Genomic DNA, 20,298 nt, shown 5'->3' with positions numbered 1-20,298 from the left:
AAACTTGCAGGGCGTGTGCCAGACTGGTGTGCCAGACAAGGGCACACTTAGAATCAGAAAGCAGGTGTGTATAAGGGAGTCACAGTGCTGAGAAGCGAGCAGCCTGCCTTCCCCTTCTTTTTACTACTTCATGTCAGTCCCATGGAGGAGCTCTGGGGAGGCTCCTGTCCTGGGGTCTTCACCTGCCCCCCTCCATCCTGGTGAAAAACAATGACCATAAGCATGTTTTTCCCCTTCCCTCTGTGATTGCATCATAGTCTGTGACTCTCAGACTTCAGGGCTTGGGAGCAGAGAGGGAGATGTGGGGGAGACAAGCCCATCCTGACACTGAGGGCTCTGCCCTCCTGTGTCCATGATTAATGTCCCTGCACAGAGCTCATGATGGTTGTGTCAGACACACCAAAGGGAAACTTTTCTGCACTCTTGGTGAGAACGTCAATTAGTGCAGCCACTAAAAAAAAAACAACCCAGTATAGAGGTTCATCAAAAAATTAAAATTAGAACCACTGTAGGAAACAGCAATTCCACTTCTGGGTAAGTATCAGAAAAAAATGAAGCCAGTATCCTAAATAATCTACACTCATATGATCATTGCAGGATCATTTCCAATGATGAAGACATGGGAAAATGACCTAAATATCAAAAGATGAGTATAATTAAAAAGAGTGAGTTTATATTTTATGCATAGGTAGGTACAAACTACTACCATTTCACCTTTAAAATTATTTTATTAAATCTTCAATGTACAATAGCTTCTTTACACATGACCTAAATTTTTTTAAGAATGATGTTATTACACGGCATTTCTAGCTAGTAGTTTCTCAGAATGTTGGGGAAAATCTTAGAAGATTTTCACATGTCACCCAAAACTTTGAAATTTAACATTATCAAAGAAAGAGATGCTTCTATACTCTTGAACAGTGGCCACTGGAAGGACATTTCAAAAAGAAAGAATTGTGTCTCAAAAGCATTTTTATATCATTTTTTCACCCAAGGAAGGTAATGTTTTTACATAATTAAGCCCACTCAAAAAATAGCTCTCTGCGTGTGCTCTCATGCCTTGGGCCACATCACCAAATATTTATGCATGACTGAAATGAGAGTTTCCTTGATATTGTTATTTCCATAGCCTGAAGCTGTTCTGTTTCCTCCATGCTCTCATTCTCCCTGATTTATACAATCAAGCCCCTGTCAAATAACAAGCTCAATATCGCCTCTTTCCCATAAACCCCACTTCCTTCATGGCCTCCTGGACAATAGTTTCCTCCACCATATGATCCTCCCATATTCCTCCTACCATTCAGTTTTCCACTCTTCAGTAACTCGTACTTTGAAGGTTTCTGCTTATAATTTCCCAAATTATTGCAATTCTGACTTCCATCATTCCTTCCTCCGTAGCTGGTATAACCAGCTCTGCAGCCCCCATCCTGGTGGCCATGTTCAGGCCCTCCTCCATCACAGCCTTCTTGTCCTCCTCCATAACCAAGACTAACCCTCAAACTATCACCTCCTGGTCCTCCTCCATACCCATAGTCATCATCCCCAGATTCACCACCTCTTCCACCTCCATCAGATCCTCCTCTAAAGTCCCTTCCTTGTCCTGCTCCAAAATTTCCACCACCATCATGCAAGAACAGAAAATCAACCCTACCTCCTCCCCTTCCTCTTCTAGAATGCTGGAGTTCCTGCATTTCTTGTCTAGACAAGGCCTTTCTTACTTCTGCCTTATGACCATTGACAGTATGGTATTTCTGCAATACAATCTTATCCACAGGATCGTGGTCATCAAAAGTCACAAACCCAAAGCCTCTTTTCCTTCCAGACTCCCTATCACTAATGATTTCAATGGCTTTGATTTTTCCATACTTCCCAAAGTAATCTCTAAGATGATGCTTCCCCGTGTCTTCCCCAATTCCACCAACAAACAGCTTCTCCACAGTGACAAGAGCCCCCGGTTTTCCATAGTCCTCTCTTGGGACAGCGCGTTTGGGGGCGACCTTTTTCCCATCAATGAAATGAGGTCTGGCCGCCATGGCAGCATCCACCTCAGCCATGGAGGAAAACGTGACAAAACCAAACCTTCTTGATGTCTGGCTGGCGGGGTGTCTTATGACCACACAGTCTGTAAGATATCCCCACTGCTGGTAGTAGTTCCATAGAGCTTCTTCTGTGGTTTCAGAGCGCAAACCACCAACAAAGAGTTTGCAGAATTCTTCTTTATCTCTCTTATTCCTCTCCAACTGATCAGATGTTGACATTTTCTTCACCGCAGGCTCGGAAGCTGAGGAGGATGAGGGAGATCTCAGAGACTAACAGGAACCTGACCAGTCCCGGCTCCCAGCTTCCGCTGCTCCGAAAACAGAGCCTCCAGGAAAACCTCACGTCCGGGCCTCAGGAATGCTGTTACTGCCTCTGGAGCCTCTGCCGCCCTTGAATCTGTCTTGAGCAACTTTCAATTTTTCTGCAAAACATTATTTAACAGAGTGACCTTTCCTGATGCATATTACCTTCTCTATGTTGATTTCTCCCCATTTTTAATTCTATCTGCATTATTATCTATTTATTTTACACTGTTTCTCTCACAAATGGTATATTCAGTGAATAGATGACTAATGTGGACTTTAAGGTTTTACTCCGAGTTATTTACCTTTTGCTTTGCCCTTACAGGGACTTTCCTGGTGGCTTCAACGGTAAAGAATATGCCTGCAGTGTGGGAGACCCAGGTTCCATCCCTGGGTGGGAAGACGCCCTTGAGAAGGGAATGGTTACCCACTCCAGTACTCAGAGGAGCCTGGCAGACTATAGTCCATGGGGGTCACAAAGAGTTAAACACGACTGAGTGACTAACATACACACACATGGGGAAAGTGAAGCCAGAAAGGATAAAGGGAGGAAGAAATTAAAATTACTGATGATGAAAAGATTGGTGGTGTGGTGGTTTAGTCACTAAGTTGTGTCTGACTCTCTTCAACCCTGTAGACGGGCTGTAACCCGCCAGGCTCCTCTGTCCATGGACTTCTCCAGGCAAGAATACTGGAGTGGGTTGCCATTTCCTTCTCCAGGGGAAAGCCTAACTGAGCACATATTTGAGCAGAAAACTTAATTGCAAAAAAAAAAAAAGAGAGACAAAGAAAGAAAAGGACTCAACCACAGTGTGGGTAAAGAATTTTCCACAGAGGATAACAATTTAAACAAAGCAGAGCCAAGTATTATTTCCATTTCTTGGTTTTTAATCTGTCCTGTTATTCCAAGAAAGTTTCAAATGCAAAACTATACAAAACCTTGAATATTTTGTAACATTAACACTTAGGATATACCTTTCAATAACATAAGGTTCTCTTGTAAGAGCTAACTCTAGGAAATTTCAACAAGAAAAGAATGCAAGTGGACTCTGTTCCCATCAATATTGATGCCACACTTACCAGAACAGGCTGATCCGTGAAAGAGGCCGATGCTGGTTCCCCCTGATTCGAGAGCCGTCCTGTGACCCAATCCTGCGATGGAGACCGCCTGTAGCTTGCCAGAGAAAGCAGTGACTTCTGCCCCGGATTCCCCTTTTATGAAGGGAGTGGGTAACCCAATCAGTGGATTTTTCAAAGACACACCCTATCTCAGATCAAAGGGATTTGAGAGATTCTTCAGTCTTTATACACAAATGCAAAAATAGGAGGCTATTAACACTGTCAGAAACTATCCTGGATGATAAAAATGGGACTTCCCTCATGGCACCATGGATAAGAATCTGCCTGTTAAAGCAAGGAACACACGTTCGATCCCCAGTCCAGAAAGATTTTGCGTGCTGCGGAGCAACTAAGCCAGTGTGCCAGCTCAACTACTGAGCCCACAGTCTAGAGCCTGTGGTCTGCAACAAGAGGAGCCCCAGTTCACTACAATTAGAGAAAGCCCACACAGAGCAGGGAATACCCAGCACAGCCAAAAAAGAAAAAATTGTTTAAAAATTTTAATGCATCTATGTATGGAGTGGTATTTGCAGTTCCTATCAACAAGTTAATCTTTCCCTTTACTCCCACTATGGATGCAGCCAACAAAATAGGAATAGAAGTTTCTATCTATATACAAAAATTTCCAGAAATTGATGTTATAATAGCAAAAAGGGAAAATAGAGACCTTTTGAATGTTTATCAATAATTGTTGAGGTTGTTTATTCGCTAAGTCCTGTCTGTGACTCTTTGTGAGCCCTTGGACTATAGCCCACCAAACTCCTCTGTTTATGGGATTTTCTAGACAAGAATACTAGACTGAACTGCCATGTCCTTCTCCAGGGGATCTTCCCAACTCAGGGATCGAACCAAGGTATTCTGCTCCAAAATGTTTGTTGACAAGTCTGTAATGTCTATATTACACAGCCATTCTTTTAAAAAGTTAGTATTTTGTATGTTTACCCTTCAACTAATTCCTGGTTAATGTTTGATGATTTCAGTTACCTTACTCTTTTCTGATCCTTTGACCTAATTAGTCTGTCTACTCCCTTTACTTCACTGACTAGGGTTTAACACTTTTATTAATCCACTTTTTGTCTGGAAACTTGTCAGTCACAATCATACACACATTAGTGTGTAGTTACACTAGTGATTACACTATAAATACTTCACTTAATAGTCTAATACAGATAATTATTTTTAGCACCTTTCCCAAATGCTAATAATACCTTAGAACACTTTCTTTTTTTTTTTTTTTTTTTTCATTTATTTTTATTAGTTGGAAGCTAATTACTTTACAATATTGTAGTGGTTTTTGCCATACATTGACACGAATCAGTCATGGATTTACATGTGTCCCCCATCCCGATCCCCCCTCCCACCTCCCTCCCCATCCCATCCCTCTGGGTCTTCCCAGTGCACCAGCCCTGAGCACTTGTCTCATGCATCCAATCTGGGCTGGTGATCTATTTCACCCTTGATAGTATACTTGTTTCAATGCTGTTCTCTCAGAACATCCCACCCTCGCCTTCTCCCACAGAGTCTAAAAATCTGTTCTGTACATCTGTGTCTCTTTTTCTGTTTTGCATATAGGGTTATCATTGCCATCTTTTTAAATTTCATATCTTAGAACACTTTCAATTCCATTTTAACTTCCTTGACTCTTCTATTACTGTTGTCATTGTTTTAATGCTACAGATATTTTAATGTCCCTGAGATAAACCTAGAAGGGCTTTATGAAACAAAATTTATTCATAATTATTTTGAAATTATCCTTTCTTTTCCTATTCATGCTTTTTGCATTCCTGGTTTTTAATATGGAATTATCTTACTTTGGACTTAACAACTCACTCTAGTATTTTGTCTAATTTCAATGTTGTTCACAACGAAGTGTTTGACTTAAGTTTTGACAGACATCTTTACTTGGGGCAATGTTGATGCTGGGTATAAAACTCTAGTTGGATTTGATTCTTCTTAGCTTATAAAAAATGGTGCTCACAGGACTTCCCTGGTGATCCATTGGTTAAGACCCTGAGCTCCCAATGCAGAGGGCACAGGATTGAGCCCTGGTTGGGAAACCAAGATCCTGTATGCCTCTTGGCCCTATCCCCCCTGCCAAAAATGTATAAAAATAGTACTCTGTTGTTATCCATCTTATTTTGTTTTTCCTTAGACATCACCAATTAGCTTTTTTCTTGCTTCTTTGGCCTCTGTATTCTCTAAAAGTGCATTACATTAACTTTGGCTTTTAGACCATATTTTAGCTCATTATTGTATCTTGTGTATATACAATATTTGACTCAGGATGTTGAGTTATTGCAACCATTGGGTGGTGTCTTTTTAAACCATGCTTGTGTATTTTCACTTCTGATATCAATTTCTCCCCTACTTTTTCTCTACTTTCCTTTTCATCACATCTCATTTCTCTTCTAACTGTGTTCTGAGTTTTCCAAGATTATTCCCCTTGGATTCTATTGGGATATTTTCTCTTAAACTGTCTTGCTGTTTAGTAATCTGGTCTGTGCTGGGATTAATATATTCTTAGCTACTTAAATTCTTCATTTCAGCTCTAACATAAACAGTATGCAACTTTAAGTTTTGAAAGAAAACAGTTGCTCAATGAGGATAAAATGGATTCCATTTAGTACAATAAATCTCAAGAAGATAAAGAAAATTTGTAACTTAGATCATATTAAAATATTTTAGGCATCTGTAGTCATCAAAATCATCTGAAAACTTGAGCAGAGGAAGAGATTTGCATTCCATATCTTAGTCAAGTACATCAAACTGAATACTGTAAATATAATAACCCTATCTGAGGAAAAAAAAATACTGAAAAAACACTGGAAAATGGGTCAAACTGTAGACTAGACATGCCGTAAGAAAGGATAAGTTAATAGTTGGTATGAGTCTTCTCTTAGAACTGTCAATCTTGTGAAATCTCAATCTAGGTCAAGAGTAATGGATCAGATTTCAAATTTAACTTTTGACTTAACAAGGGTTGTAATCATAAGACACCAGTTTTCAAGACTCAGAAAGAAGAAAAGGATATAATGTTTTCTGATGTGGACGACATTTTGAAATATTTCTTTTTGTTTCTTTAAGGACAAATATTATCAAAACCAGTATCGTCTTTCAATTTATTTTCTTTAGTATGCTTTCTACAAAATTTAAAATTACATAGGTCATATTGTTGCCAGGAGCACATGAGATCCCACCCATGATAAGGTCATGAGGAGAAAACCTGGCAGGCAAGGCGGATCAGGTTTTCAGGGATTCCGAAAAGCTTCCCCCAGGCTCACCTTAAAGATGATATCTGTCTTTCTGATGTTTGCTTCAATAGACTACTCCCTAATTCCTGTGACACAGGCAGAAGGCCTTCCCCATCTCTTTCCAAATAAGAATCAATTTAGAACTTTAATCAATAAGTTTCCTGGGTGGTGGTATCTTATGAGATTATCCAGGATGAAAGGAGTGTTTAAATTTAAACTCCTTTGCTGGCATTCTAGCTTGATTAGCAAATGCCTCTATGCCCTTGGTACTAATATGCATGACTGCTTATAATACCCTAATCATAAAACAGCATAAAGAACCTGATCATATAAAGGCCCTAATAGACATAGAGCCCTTTGGGGAGTGAGGAAGGCCTATTAGAAAACACAAGAAGAAAACTATTCTCAAAGTGGCTCTTGGGTTAACCTTTGCTTGCTGTGCTTTTGATCTTAATGTGCTAAGGTTGTGTTATGGAAACCATTGTTAATATAGTTAAAGATCTAGAAAAATAAGAGCTTAGCCCTAGTGTGGTAACAATGGGATGGTTGTTAATTGTCAGCCAGGAGTGCTAGGCAGAGGCTGCCTCACTGAAGCTGCAGAGTCTGTGTGGGGTAAACCTCTTAGATAAATTCAACTGACAACTTCTGCAAAGAATTGACCTTTGTGTTAACAAGGTTATACTTCTACTCTGTTGTGACATGCTGTACTGTTGCCCTATGAGACTGTAACTTTTCTGTTAAGGTCACCACGGAAACAGAAAATAGGTTCACATTCACCTGACTTGCATAAAATGTTAACAGGCCCCAAAGCCAGAAGATAATGTACAAGACCCTCATAAACAAAGAAGTATGCAGAAAACACTCTGGTTTTGTGAAGGACAAGCCGATGTAATGTTAAACTATCTTCCCCTTAGAAATGTACTAACTTAGTGTATAAAAGCTACGGTAAAAAATAAAGCATGGCCAGACCCTGCTGCAAACACCCCCATCTGGTCTCTCTCTCTCTCTCTCTTTCTCTCTCTCTCGCCAACACCGTTCATCCTGAGGGTACCTCTGGATCCTGCTGGGGCTGGACCCCAGCATATTGTCATTTTCTATTTGTGCTGGCTGGATAGAGCTATGCTTGTTGGTCACTTTTTGTGTGTCCACTTGATTGGGCTAAGGGATACCAAGATAGCTGGTTAAGCTTTATTCCTGGGTGTGTTCTTGAGAGTATTTCTGGAAGAGATTAGCATTTGATTGTAGACTGAGTAAAAGACATCCAACCTCATCAGTGTGGGTGTTATCTAATCTCCTGAGGACCAAAAGAAATGGAACAAAAAGATGAAGGAACAGTGATTCCACCCCCTCTTCTTGAGCTGCAATGCCCATCTTTTCCTGCCCGTGAACATCAGAGCTCCTGGTTCCCAGGCTTTCACACTTGGACTCAATTATACCACCAGCTTTTCTGCTTCTTCAGCTTGGAGATGATCATTTATGAGACTTCTCCATCTCAAACCTGTAAGACAATTCCTATAATAAATTTCCAGATACATGTGAAAAGTTAAGGTTGACTCAGGTTTTCTAAATATTTATTTTATTTATTTGGCTGCTCCAGGTCTTAGTTGTGTCATGTGGAATCTTCAGTTGTGACACATGTGATCTGGTTCCCTGACTAGGGGTCAAACCCAGGCCCCTTGCATTGTGAATACAGAGTCTTAGTCACTGGGGATTAAGTCCCTAACCCAGGTTTGTATTTCAGCTAGATAATTGTGTCTAGATCTCATGACTAGATAACAAGGAGAAAGGATTTGGAATCTTAAGCTATAGTGGCTAATTCAATGTGTGAATAATTGATTGAAGGAATCAGATTATCTTTTAAGCTTCACTATAATTAGGGTTTTGACCATTGACACTGTAAGGGATCATTTACCTTTACCCTCTGCATCTAACATTCTGGAAGAGTCATAGTTGGGCTTAAAGGTACATGTTTTCTTTGGGGTTTAGGGCAAGAAACCCTCATATGTGGTGTTGTAGACATTCACCAGAAGACAATACAATGTCTTCATTGCAGTTTTAAAATTTAGCTATTATTTGACAATTGTACAAGTCTACTCATCTCCTGGAGAAGGAAATGGCAACCCACTTGAGCATTCTTGCCTGGAGAATCCCATGGACAGAGGAGCCTGCCTGGTAGGCTACAGTTCATGGGGTCTCAAAGAGTCGGACACAACTGAGCCACTTTCACTTTCACTCATTTCTTACTGTCTATGCATAGAGGCATTCAAAATATATTATACTATCTTCATTTTTTTAATTAGTTTATTTATTTTAATTGGAGGCTAATTACTTTACAATATTGTAGTGGTTTTTGCCATACATTCACATGAATCAGCCATGGGTGTACATGTGTCCCCATCTTGAACCCCCCTCCCACCTCCCTCCCCATCCCTTCCCTCAGGATCATCTCAGTGCACTGGCCCTGAGCGCCCTGTCTCATGCATTGAACCTGGACTGCTGATCTATTTCATATATGATAATATACATGTTTCAATGCTATTCTCTCAAATCATCCCACCCTCACCTTCTCCCACCGTGTCCAAAAGTCTGTTCTTTATCTCTGTGTCTCTTTTGCTGTCTTGCATGTAGAGTCATCATTACCATCTTTCTAAATTCCATATATATGCATTAATATGCTATATTGCTGTTTTTCTTTCTGACTTACTTCACTCTCTATAAAAAGCTCCAGTTTCATCCACCTCATTAGAACTGATTCAAATGCATTCTTTTTAATATTTGAGTAATATTCCATTGTGTATATGTACCACAGCTTTCTTATCCATTCCTCTGCTGATGGACATCTAGGTTGCTTCCATGTCTGGGCTATTGTAAACAATGTTGCAGTGAACATTAGGGTACTCGTGTCTCTTTCAATTCTGGTTTCCTCGTGTGTTTGCCCAGCAGTGGGATTGCTGGGCTTTATGGCAGTTCTATTTTCAGTTTTTTAAGGAATCTCCACACTGTTCTTCATAGTGGCTGTACTAGTTTGCATTCCTACCAACAGTGTAAAAGGGTTCCCTTTTCTATTTTCTGGTTTGTCTCTTTTATTTATCTTCTCAAAGAACCAGCTTTTAGCTTTCTTGATTTTTGCCATTTAGTTTCCTTTGTTTCTTTTTCATTTATTTCTGCCCTAATTTTTATGATTTCTGTCCTTTTACTAACCCTGGGGGTCTTCATTTCTTCTTTTTCTAGTTGCTTTCGTTGTAAAGTTAGGCTAATTATTTGATTTTTCTCGTTTCTGGAGGTAAGCATGTATTGCTATGAAACTTCCCCTTAGCACTGCTTTTATTGAATCAATAGGTTTGGGGTTGTTGTGTTTTCATTTTCATTCATTTCTATGCATATTTTGATTCCTTTTTTTAATTTCTTCTGTGATTTATTGGTTATTCAGAAGTGTGTTGTTTAGCCTCCATATGAGTGCATTTTTACTAGTTTTTTCCCTGTAGTTGACATCTAATCTTACCTCATTGTGATTAGAAAAGATGCTTGAAACGATTTCAATTTTTTGAATTTACCAAGGCTAGATTTATGGCCTAGGATGTGATCTTTCCTGGTGCATCTGAGAAAAAGGTGAAATTCATTGTTTTGGGGTGAAATGTCCTATAAATATCAATTAGTTCTAACTGGTCCATTGTATCATTTAAAGTTTGTGTTTCTTTGCTTATTTTCTGTTTAGTTGATCTATCCATACATGTGAGTGGGGTATTAAAGTCTCCCACTATTATCATGTTACTGGGTTAATTTCCCCTTTCATACTTGTTAGCATCTGGCTTACATATTGTGGTGTCCCTATGTTGGGTGCTTATATATTTATAATTGTTATATCTTCTTCTTGGATTGGTCCTTTGATCATTACATAGTGTCCTTCTTTGTCTCTTTTCATGGCCTTTATTTCAAAGTCTATATTATCTGATGTGAGTATTGCTACTCCTTCTTTCTTTTGGTCTCTATTTGGGTGAAATAGCTTTTTCCAGCCCTTCACTTTCAGTCTGTATGTGTCCCTTGTTTGCAGTGGGTCTTTTATAGACATCATATATAGGGATCTTGTTCTTGTATCCATTCAGCCAGTCTTTGTCTTTTGGTTGGGACTTTCAACTCATTTACATTTAAGGTAATTGTTGATAAGTATGATCATGTTGCCATTTACTTTGTTGTTTTGGGTTCATGTTTAAACAACCTTTCTGTGTTTCCTGTCTAGAGAAGATCCTATAGCATTTGTTGAAGAACTGGTTTGGTGGTGCTGAATTCTCTCAGCTTTTGCTTGTCTGTAAAGCTTTTGATTTCTCCTTCATATCTGAATGAGATCCTTGCTGGGTACAGTAATCTGGGTTGGAAGTTTTTCTCTTTCATCACTTTAAGTATGTCCTGCCATTCCCTTCTTGCCTGAAGAGTTTCTATTGAAAGATTAGCTGTTATCCTTATGGGAATCCCCTTGTGTGTTATTTGTTGCCTTTCCCTTGCTGCTTGTAATATTCGCTGTTTCTGTTTGATCTTCATTAATTTGATTAATATGTCTTCAGGCGTTTCACCTTGGGTTTATCCTTTTTGGGACTCCTTAGGTTTCTTGGACTTGAGTGGCTATTTCTTTCCCCATTTTAGGGAAGTTTTCAACTATTATCTCCTGAAGTATTTTCTCATGGCCTTTCTTTTCGTCTTCTTCTTTTGGAACTCCTATGATTCGAATGTTGGGGCATTTGACATTGTCCCAGACGTCTCTGAGGTTGTCCTCATTTGTTTTAATTCTTTTTACTTTTTTCCTTGTTGCTTCATTTATTTCCCCTATTCTGTCTTCCACCTCACTTAATCTATCTTCTGCCTTAGTTATTCTACTGTTTGATCTCAGTTATTGCATTATTCATTATTGACTTTTTTTTTTTAATTCTTCTACGTCCTTGTTTAACATTTCTTACATCTTCTCAATCCTTGTCTCTAATCTATTTATCTAAAACTCCATTTTGTTTTCAAGGTTTTGGATCATCTTTACTATCATTATTCTGAATTCTTTTTCAGGTAGACTCCCTATCTCCTCCTCTTTTGTTTGGTATGGTGGGCATTTATCATGTTCCTTTACCTGCTGAATATTTCTCTGCCTTTTCATCTTGTTTAGATCGCTCTGTTTGGCATGGCCTTTCTGTATGCTGGAAGTTTGTGATTCCTCTTTATTGTGGAGGTTCCTCCCTGTGGGTGGGGTTGGATGAGTGGCTTGTCAAGTTTTCCTGGTTAGGGAAGCTTGCGTTGGTGTTCTGGTGGGTGGAGCTGGATCTCTTCTCTCTGGAGTGCAATGGAGTGTCCAGTAGTGAGTTTTGAGGTGTCTATGGGTTTGGTGTGACTTTTGGCAGCCTGTATTTTAATGCTCAGGGCTATGTTCCTGTGTTGCTGGAGAATTAGCTTGGTATGTCTTGCTCTGAAACTTGTTGGCTCTTGGGTGGAGTTTGGTTTCAGTGTAGGTATGGAGGCTTTCGGATGAGCTCTTATTGATCAATGTTCCCTGGAGTCAGGAGTTTTCTGGTGTTCTCAAGTTTTGGATTTAAGCCTCCTGCCTCTGGTTTTCAGTCTTATTCTTGCAGTAGCCTCAAGACTTCTCCATCCATACAGCACTGATGACAAAACATTTAGGTTAATGGTGAAAAGAGATTCTCCACAGTGAGGGACACCCAGAGAGATTCACAGAGTTATATGGAGAACAGAAGAGGGAGGAGGGTGATAGAGGTGACCAGGAAGAGAAAGGGGGAAATCAAAAGGGGAGAGAGCAATCTAGCTAGTAATCAATTCCGTATGTGCTCTCCACAGTCTGGAACACCTAGAGAGGTCCACGGAGTTACATAGAGAAGAGAAGAGGGAGGAGGGAGATAGAGGTGACCAGGAGAAGAGGGGCAGTCAAAAGGGGAGAGACTAGACTAACCAGTAATCAGTTCCCTAAGTGTTCTCCACAACCCGGCACATCCAGAGAGATTCACAGAGTTAAGTAGAGAAGTGAAGGGGGAGGGAGAGATAGAGGTGACCTGGGGGAAGAAAGGGAGAGTCAAAAGGTGAAATAGCAATCAAGGCAGTAATCACACCCCTAAGTAAAAATGGGTACTGAAGATTAGATTCTTAAAGGTACAAAATTGATAGCAAACATCAAAAATCAAAGATTAAAAATCTAGAGTAGGAGTTAGACTCTCAAAAATACAATATTAAAAATGCAAAGCAATATCAATCACAAAAATTACAAAAATATATATGTGAAATTTGCTTTAAAAATAGTCTTTTTTTTTGCAAGGTAATAGTAGTTTATACAAATGAAAATTAAAGGAGTAGTAAAGAACTTAAAAATTAAAAATGATAATAGCAAAAATATATCTAGGAATTTCTCTGGAGCTGTTGAGGGCAGTGTGGGGTCAGTTCAGTTCCAGAAAGTTCCTTGCTCCAGCTTATACTTCTTCTCAAGGTCTATAGGCCCCTTCCAGTGCTTAGTCAATGCTAACTACAGGGTTTTACCTGTTGTACCTGTCGCTTCCAGAGCGCCTCCCTCTTCTTTGTTTATATTGGCTTCCTCTGATTCCTATTCCTGCACCATCTTACTATCTTCATTTTTACGTAGGATCTTTATAATCTTTGTGTCCTCAATCTCCCATATTAGAAACACATTAATTGTAGAATACATACCCATAAAAATGGCCACAATGACTGACAATACTAAGGGCAGAGAAAGACTTGAAACAATTGGAACTCTCATCCGTTGCTAGTGGGAATGCAAAATAATACAATCTCTTGAGATGTTGCTGTGGTATTTTCTTTTATAATTGATCACACAGTGATTAATACAGCTTTCCCACACAAGATAGTTGTTTTTCAGGAACAAAAACTAATATTCATTAAAAAAAAAAAAAAAAAAAAAAACCCTCCAGATAGAAATGCTTCTTAGGGGCTTCCCTGGTTGTCCAGTGGTTAAGAATCTGCCTATGTATGCAGGGGACATAGGTTCAGTCCCTGATCTGGGAAGATCCCACATGCTTTGGAGCAACTAAGCCCATGCACCACAACTGCTGGATCCCTGCTCTAGAGCCCAGGAGGTGCTAGTACTGAAACCCACATGCCTAGAGCCCATGCTCAATAACAAGAGAAGTCACCACAGTGAGAAGCCCACGCTACAGGGAAGGGTAGCTCCCTGCTCTCAGCATCTAGAGAAAACCTTCATGAAGCAGTGAAGACCTAGTGAAGCCAAAAATAAATAAATCTTTTCAACAGAAAAAAAAAATGCTTCTTAGAAACTCGATTTATAATTGCCAAAACTTGGATGGGATGCCAACGTCCTTCACTGCACGAATGGATAATCAACAGGACCCATTCCTGCTGCAGCATACCTCATGGAAATAAAGGGACGTGATTGTTTTTAATTTGCTTTTTTTTTTTTTTTTTCTTTGACTGCCTTGGGTCTTGGTTGCAACACTCGGGGTCTTCCTTGCGACATGCCAGATCTTTCTGTTGCTGCAAGGGGGCTCTTGGTTGTGGTAGGTGAGCTTGTTTCTCTAGTTCCTCCATGCCAGCTTCTCTCTAGTTGTGGCATTGGGGCTCAGTAGTTGGGGCACGTAGGTTTAGTTGCACTGGGGCTGGTGGGATCCTAATTTCCCAACCAGGGATCGAACCTATGTCCCCTGCATTGGAGGGTGGATTTTTAACCCCTGAACCACCAGGGAAGTTCCAGAACATGATTTTTTGAAAACTGATTTCAATTTTTACTAATGTAAAATTGACTCTATATTGAAACAGCTAAAACATGTAAACAATAATAATTTCTAGTTGTATTTTTAATTTGATTGATTCATTTTTGGCTGTGCTGGGTCTTTGTTTCTCCCCAGGGTTTTCTCTAGTTGTGCCAAGTGGGAGCTACTCTTCAATTGTGGTGCATAGGCTTCTTATTTCAATGGCTTCTCCTGCTGCAGAGAAGATGGGCTTCAGTAGTTTCATCACATGGGCTCAGTAGTTATGATTCAAAGGCTCAATAGTTATGGTGCACAGGCCTATTTGCTTAGTGGCATGTGGGATCTTTCCAGACCAGGAATGGAACCAGTGTCGCCTGTGCTGGCAGGTGGATTCTTTACCACTGAACCACCAGGGAAGCCCCACAAATCATTCAGTTCAGTTCAGTTCAGTCACTCAGTCGTGTCCGACTCTTTGCGACCCCATGAATCGCGGCACACCAGGACTCCCTGTCCATCACAAACTCCCTGAGTCTACTCAAATTCGTGCCCATAGAGTCGGTGATGCCATCCAGCCATCTCATCCTCTCTTGTCCCCTTCTCTTCCTACCCCTAATCCCTCCCAGCATCAGGGTCTTTTCCAATGAGTCAACTCTTTGCATGAGCTGGTCAAAGTATTGGAGTTTCAGCTTCAGCATCAGTCCTTCCAATGAACACCCAGGACTTAACTCCTTTAGGATGGACTGGTTGGATCTCCTTGCAGTCCAAGGGACTCTCAAGAGTCTTCTCCAACACCACAGTTCAAAAGCATCAAATTTTCGGAGCTCAGCTTTCTTCACAGTCCAACTCTCACATCCATACATGACCACTAGAAAAACCATAGCCTTGACCAGACGGACCTTTGTTGGCAAAGTAATGTCTCTGCTTTTTAATATGCTATCTAGGTTGGTCATAACTTTCACTTCCAAGGAGTAAGCGTCTTTTAATTTCATGGCTGCAGTCACCATGTGCAGTGATTTTGGAGCCCCCAAAAATAAAGTCTGACACTGTTTCCACTGTCTCCCCATCTATTTCCCATGAGGTAATGGGACCAGATGCCATGATCTTAGTTTTCTGAATGTTAAGCTTTAAGCCAGCTTTTTCACTCTTCTCTTTCACTTTCATCAAAAGGCTTTTTAGTTTCTCTTCACTTTCTGCCATAAGGGTGGTGTCATTTGCATATCTGAGGTTATTGATATTTTCCCCGGCAATCTTGATTCCAGCTTGTGCTTCTTCCAGCCCAGCGTTTCTCATGATGTACTCTGCATAGAAGATAAATGCTGGGGTCCAGCCTCAGCAGGATCCAGGGGTACCCTCAGGATGAACGGCGTCGGCGAGAAAAGGAGAGAGAGAGAGAGAACAGACTGGAGGGGTGTAGTAGAGTCTGGCAAATCTTTATTTTTTTACCGTAGCTTTTATATTCTAAGTTAGTACATTTTTAAGGGGAAGATAGTTTAATATTACATCAGCTTATCCTTCATGAAACTAAGGTGTTTTCTGCAACTTCTTTGTGAGAGTCTTATACATTACCTTCTGGCCTTGGGGCCTATTGAGATTTTGTGACCTAGGAGAATGCAAAGCTGTTTTCTGTAATCTATTCTTTAATGAACACAAAGGTCAGTCCTTTTGCAGAAGTTATCAGTTAAATTTATCTAAAAGGTTTACCACACAAAGACTCTGCAGCTCTGGTGAGGCAGCCCCTGTTTAGCATTCCTGGTTAAAATTAACAAGTTTAAACTCTTATTTTTCTAAATCTTTAACTATAACCACTTTTAGAATAATATTTTTATGTTCTCTAATAGGGCCTCCTCACCCCCGAAGGGCTCTGTGTCTATTAGGGCCTTATGTTATCAGGTTCTTTATGCTGTTTTATGATTAGGGTATTGTAAGCAATCATGCATATTAGTACCAAGGGCATAAACGCATTTGCCAAACAAACTAAAATACAGCAAAGGAGTTTAAATTAAAACAGTCCTTTCACCCTGGATAATCTCATAAAATACCACCACCTGGGAAACTTATTGATTAAAGTTCTAAATTGATCCTTATTAGGAAAGAGATCAGGGAAGGCCTTCTGCCTGTGTCACAGAAATTAGGGAGTAGTCTATTGAAGCAAGCATCAGAAAGACAGATGTCATCTTTAAGGTGAGCACCGGGGACAGCTTTTCGGAATCCTGGAAACCTGATCCGCCTTGCCCGTCAGGCCTTTTCCTCATGACCTTGTTATGGGTGGGATCTTGTGTGCTGGCTCCCGGCAGTTAAATAAGCAGGGTGACAATATACAGCCTTGACATACTCCTTTTCCTATTTGGAACCAGTCTGCTGTTCCATGTCCAGTTCTAACTGTTGCTTCCTGACCTGCATACAGGTTTCTCAAGAGGCAGGTTAGGTGGTCTGGTATTCCCATCTCTTTCAGAATTTCCCACAGTTTATTGTGATCCACACAGCTGAAGGCTTTGGCGTAGTCAATAAAGCAGAAATAGATGTTTTTCTGGAACTCTCTTGCTTTTTTGATGATCCAGTGGATATTGGCAATTTGATCTCTGGTTCCTCTGCCTTTCCTAAAACCAGCCTGAACATCTGGAAGTTCTCGGTTCACGTATTGCTGAAGCCTGGCTTGGAAAATTTTGAGCATTACTTTACTAGCGTGTGAGATGAGTGCAATTGTGCAGTAGTTTGAGCAATCTTTGGGATTGCCTTTCTTTGGGATTGGAATGAAAACTGACCTTTTCCAGTCCTATGGCCACTGCTGAGTTTTCCAAATTTGCTGGCATATTGAGTGCAGCACTTTCACAGCATCATCTTTCAAGATTTGAAATAGCTCAACTGGAATCTCATCACATCCACTAGCTTTGTTCGTAGTGATGCTTCCTAAGGCCCATTTGACTTCACATTCCAGGATGTCTGGCTCTAGGTGAGTGATCACACCACCGTGATTATCTGGGTCTTGAAGATCTTTTTTGTACAGTTTTTCTGTGTATTCTTGCCACCGCTTCTTAATACATTCTGCTTCTGTTAGGTCCATACCATTTCTGTCCTTTATTGAGCCCATTTTTGCATGAAATATTCCCTTGGTATCTCTAATTTTCCTGAAGAGATCTCTAGTCTTTCCCATTCTATTGTTTTCCTCTATTTCTTTGCATTGATCGCTGAGGAAGGCTTTCTTATCTCTCCTGGCTATTCTTTGGAACTCTGCATTCAAATGGGAATATCTTTCCTTTTCTTTTTTGCTTTTCACTTTTCTTCATTTCACAGCTATTTGTAAGGCCTCCTCAGACAACCATTTTGCCTTTTTGCATTTCTTTTTTGGGGGGATGGTCTTCTTCCCTGTCTCCTGTACAATGTCATGAACCTCCATCCATAGTTCATCAGGCTCTCTGTCTATCAGGTCTAGTCCCTTAAATCTATTTCTCACTTTCACTGTATAGTCATAAGAGATTTGATTTAGGTCATACCTGAATGGTCTAGTGGTTATCCTTACTTTCTTCAGTTTAAGTCTGAATTTGGCAATAAGGAGTTCATGATCTGAGCCACAGTCAGCTCCTGGTCTTGTTTTTGCTGACTGTATAGAGCTTCTCCATCTTTGGCTGCAAAGAATATAATCAATCTGATTTAGGTGTTGACCATCTGGTCATGTCCATGTGTAGAGTCTTCTCTTGTGTTGCTGGAAGAGGGTGTTTGCTATGACCAGTGCGTTCTCTTGGCAAAACTCTATTAGCCTTTGCCCTGCTTCATTCCATACACCAAGGCCAAATTTGCCTGTTGCTCCAGGTGTTTCTTGACTTCCTACTTTTGCATTCCAGACCCCTATAATGAAAAGGACATCTTTTGGGGGTGTTAGTTCTAAAAGGTCTTGTAGGTTTTCATAGAACCATTCAACTTCAGCTTCTTCAGCAATACTGACTGGGGCATAGGCTTGGATTACCATGATATTGAATGGTTTGCCTTGGAAATGAACAGAGATCATTCTGTCATTTTTGAGATTGCATCCAAGTACTGCTTTTCGGACTCTTTTGTTGACTATGATGACTACTCCATTTCTTCTAAGGAATTCCTGCCCACAGTAGTAGATATAATGGTCATCTGAGTTAAATTCACCCATTCCAGTCCATTTTAGTTCGCTGATTCCTAGAATGTCAACATTCACTCTTGCCATCTCCTGTTTGACCACTTCCAATTTGCCTTGATTCATGGACCTAACATTCCAGGTTCCTAAGCAATATTCCTCTTTACAGCATCGGACCTTGCTTCTATCACCAGTCCCATCCACAACTGGGTATTGTTTTTACTTTGGGTCTATTTCTTCATTCTTTCTGAAGTTATTTCTCCACTGATCTCCAGTAGCATATTGGGCACCTACTGACCTGGGGAGTTTCTCTTTCAGTATCCTATCATTTTGCCTTCTCATACTGTTCATGGGGTTCTCAAGGCAAGAATACTGAAGTGGCTTGCCATTCCCTTCTCCAGTGGACCACATTCATTAGAAAGTTACAAATCAAAACCAAAAGGAGTTATCACCTCCAACCTGTTAGAATGGTTGTTTCCAAAAAGACAAGAAGTACCAAATGCTTGCTAAGATGTAGTAAAGAGAAAAACTTTTGTTGCAGTGTTTGTGGGAATGTAAATTGGTGCAGCCATTGTGAAAGTCAGTATGAAGGGTCCTTAAAAACTTAAAAATGGAACCAACAATTCAACTGAATATATATGAATAAAGCCACTATCCTGAATAACCATCTAGACACACATGATTGTTATAGGATTATTTACAAGACTCGAGATATGGATATGACCTAAATATCTATCAAAAGATGAATATAAGGAAAAAGAGTGATTTTATATTTTATATGTATGTAGATATCTGTATACATGTGTATACATACACATTTACATAAATATGTATGTGTGTATATATACACATATATATTTATATACACAGAGATACGGTGGTATAGTAGTCAATCATAAAAAATAAGGGCGTCCACTATTTGCAACAGTATGGATGATCCTCGAATGCCTCATACTAAGTGTAATAAGTCAGAGAAAGACAACTATTGTCAGATCTCCCGTATATGTAGAATTCAAAAAAAACCTCAAATAAAAAAATTCATAGAAAAGTAAGTTGATACTTGTAGTTGCCAGAGGGAGAGAATTGGTGAGAAAAGAAATAGGATGAAAGTTGTCCAAAAGTACAAACTTCCCGTTATAAGATGAATAAATACAAAAGTCATAATGTACAATAAGATGATTGTAATTAACACAGCTCTATGCTATATGAAATTTCTTAATGAAATAAAGCCTAAGAATTCTCATGATAAGAAACAACTTTTCTTTTTTTATTTTGGTAACTGTATAAAACTCACTGTGGTAATCACTTCATAATACATGTAAGTCATCATTATACTGTACACTTTCAACTCTGATACCTCATAAAACTAGAAAAAGAATTTAAAGACAAAAATATTCAAAACACTGTCACTGAACGAGAACACGTTACTCCTGTTTAGTTTTCAGGTTATTTTTATTTAACCATAAAAGTTTAACAGCTTCTTAACCCTACACACCCAGTAGAATTTTTCAAAGAAATAATATTATGTCTTATTGCACCATGACTCTGGCTAAGAGCCTCCACTATCAGGGCCACCTCGAAAATTGCCACCTCTAGGTCCTTTTCCATACCCATGATTGCCATCTTGCATATCCATCAGATCCTCCTCTAATGTCCCTTCCGTGTCCTGCTCCAAAATTTCCACCACCACCATGAGACTCTCCAAATGCAAAGTGGCCTCCCCTTCCACCTCTAGAACTTTGGGCAACCTGCTTTTTATA

General features: G+C 39.8%; 1 pseudogene; it reads right to left on the bottom strand.

Moving 5' to 3' along the window:
* Positions 1–1,172: 1,172 nt before the first annotated feature.
* LOC136156664 (heterogeneous nuclear ribonucleoproteins A2/B1 pseudogene) lies at positions 1,173–2,258 on the bottom strand (annotated as a pseudogene).
* Positions 2,259–20,298: the final 18,040 nt, after the last annotated feature.

This window comes from Muntiacus reevesi, chromosome 1, assembly GCF_963930625.1.
Source record: "Muntiacus reevesi chromosome 1, mMunRee1.1, whole genome shotgun sequence".
Taxonomy (NCBI): Eukaryota; Metazoa; Chordata; class Mammalia; order Artiodactyla; family Cervidae; genus Muntiacus; species Muntiacus reevesi.
The sequence above is the reverse complement of the archived record's forward strand: the minus strand, read 5'-3'. Positions and strand labels throughout refer to the sequence as shown.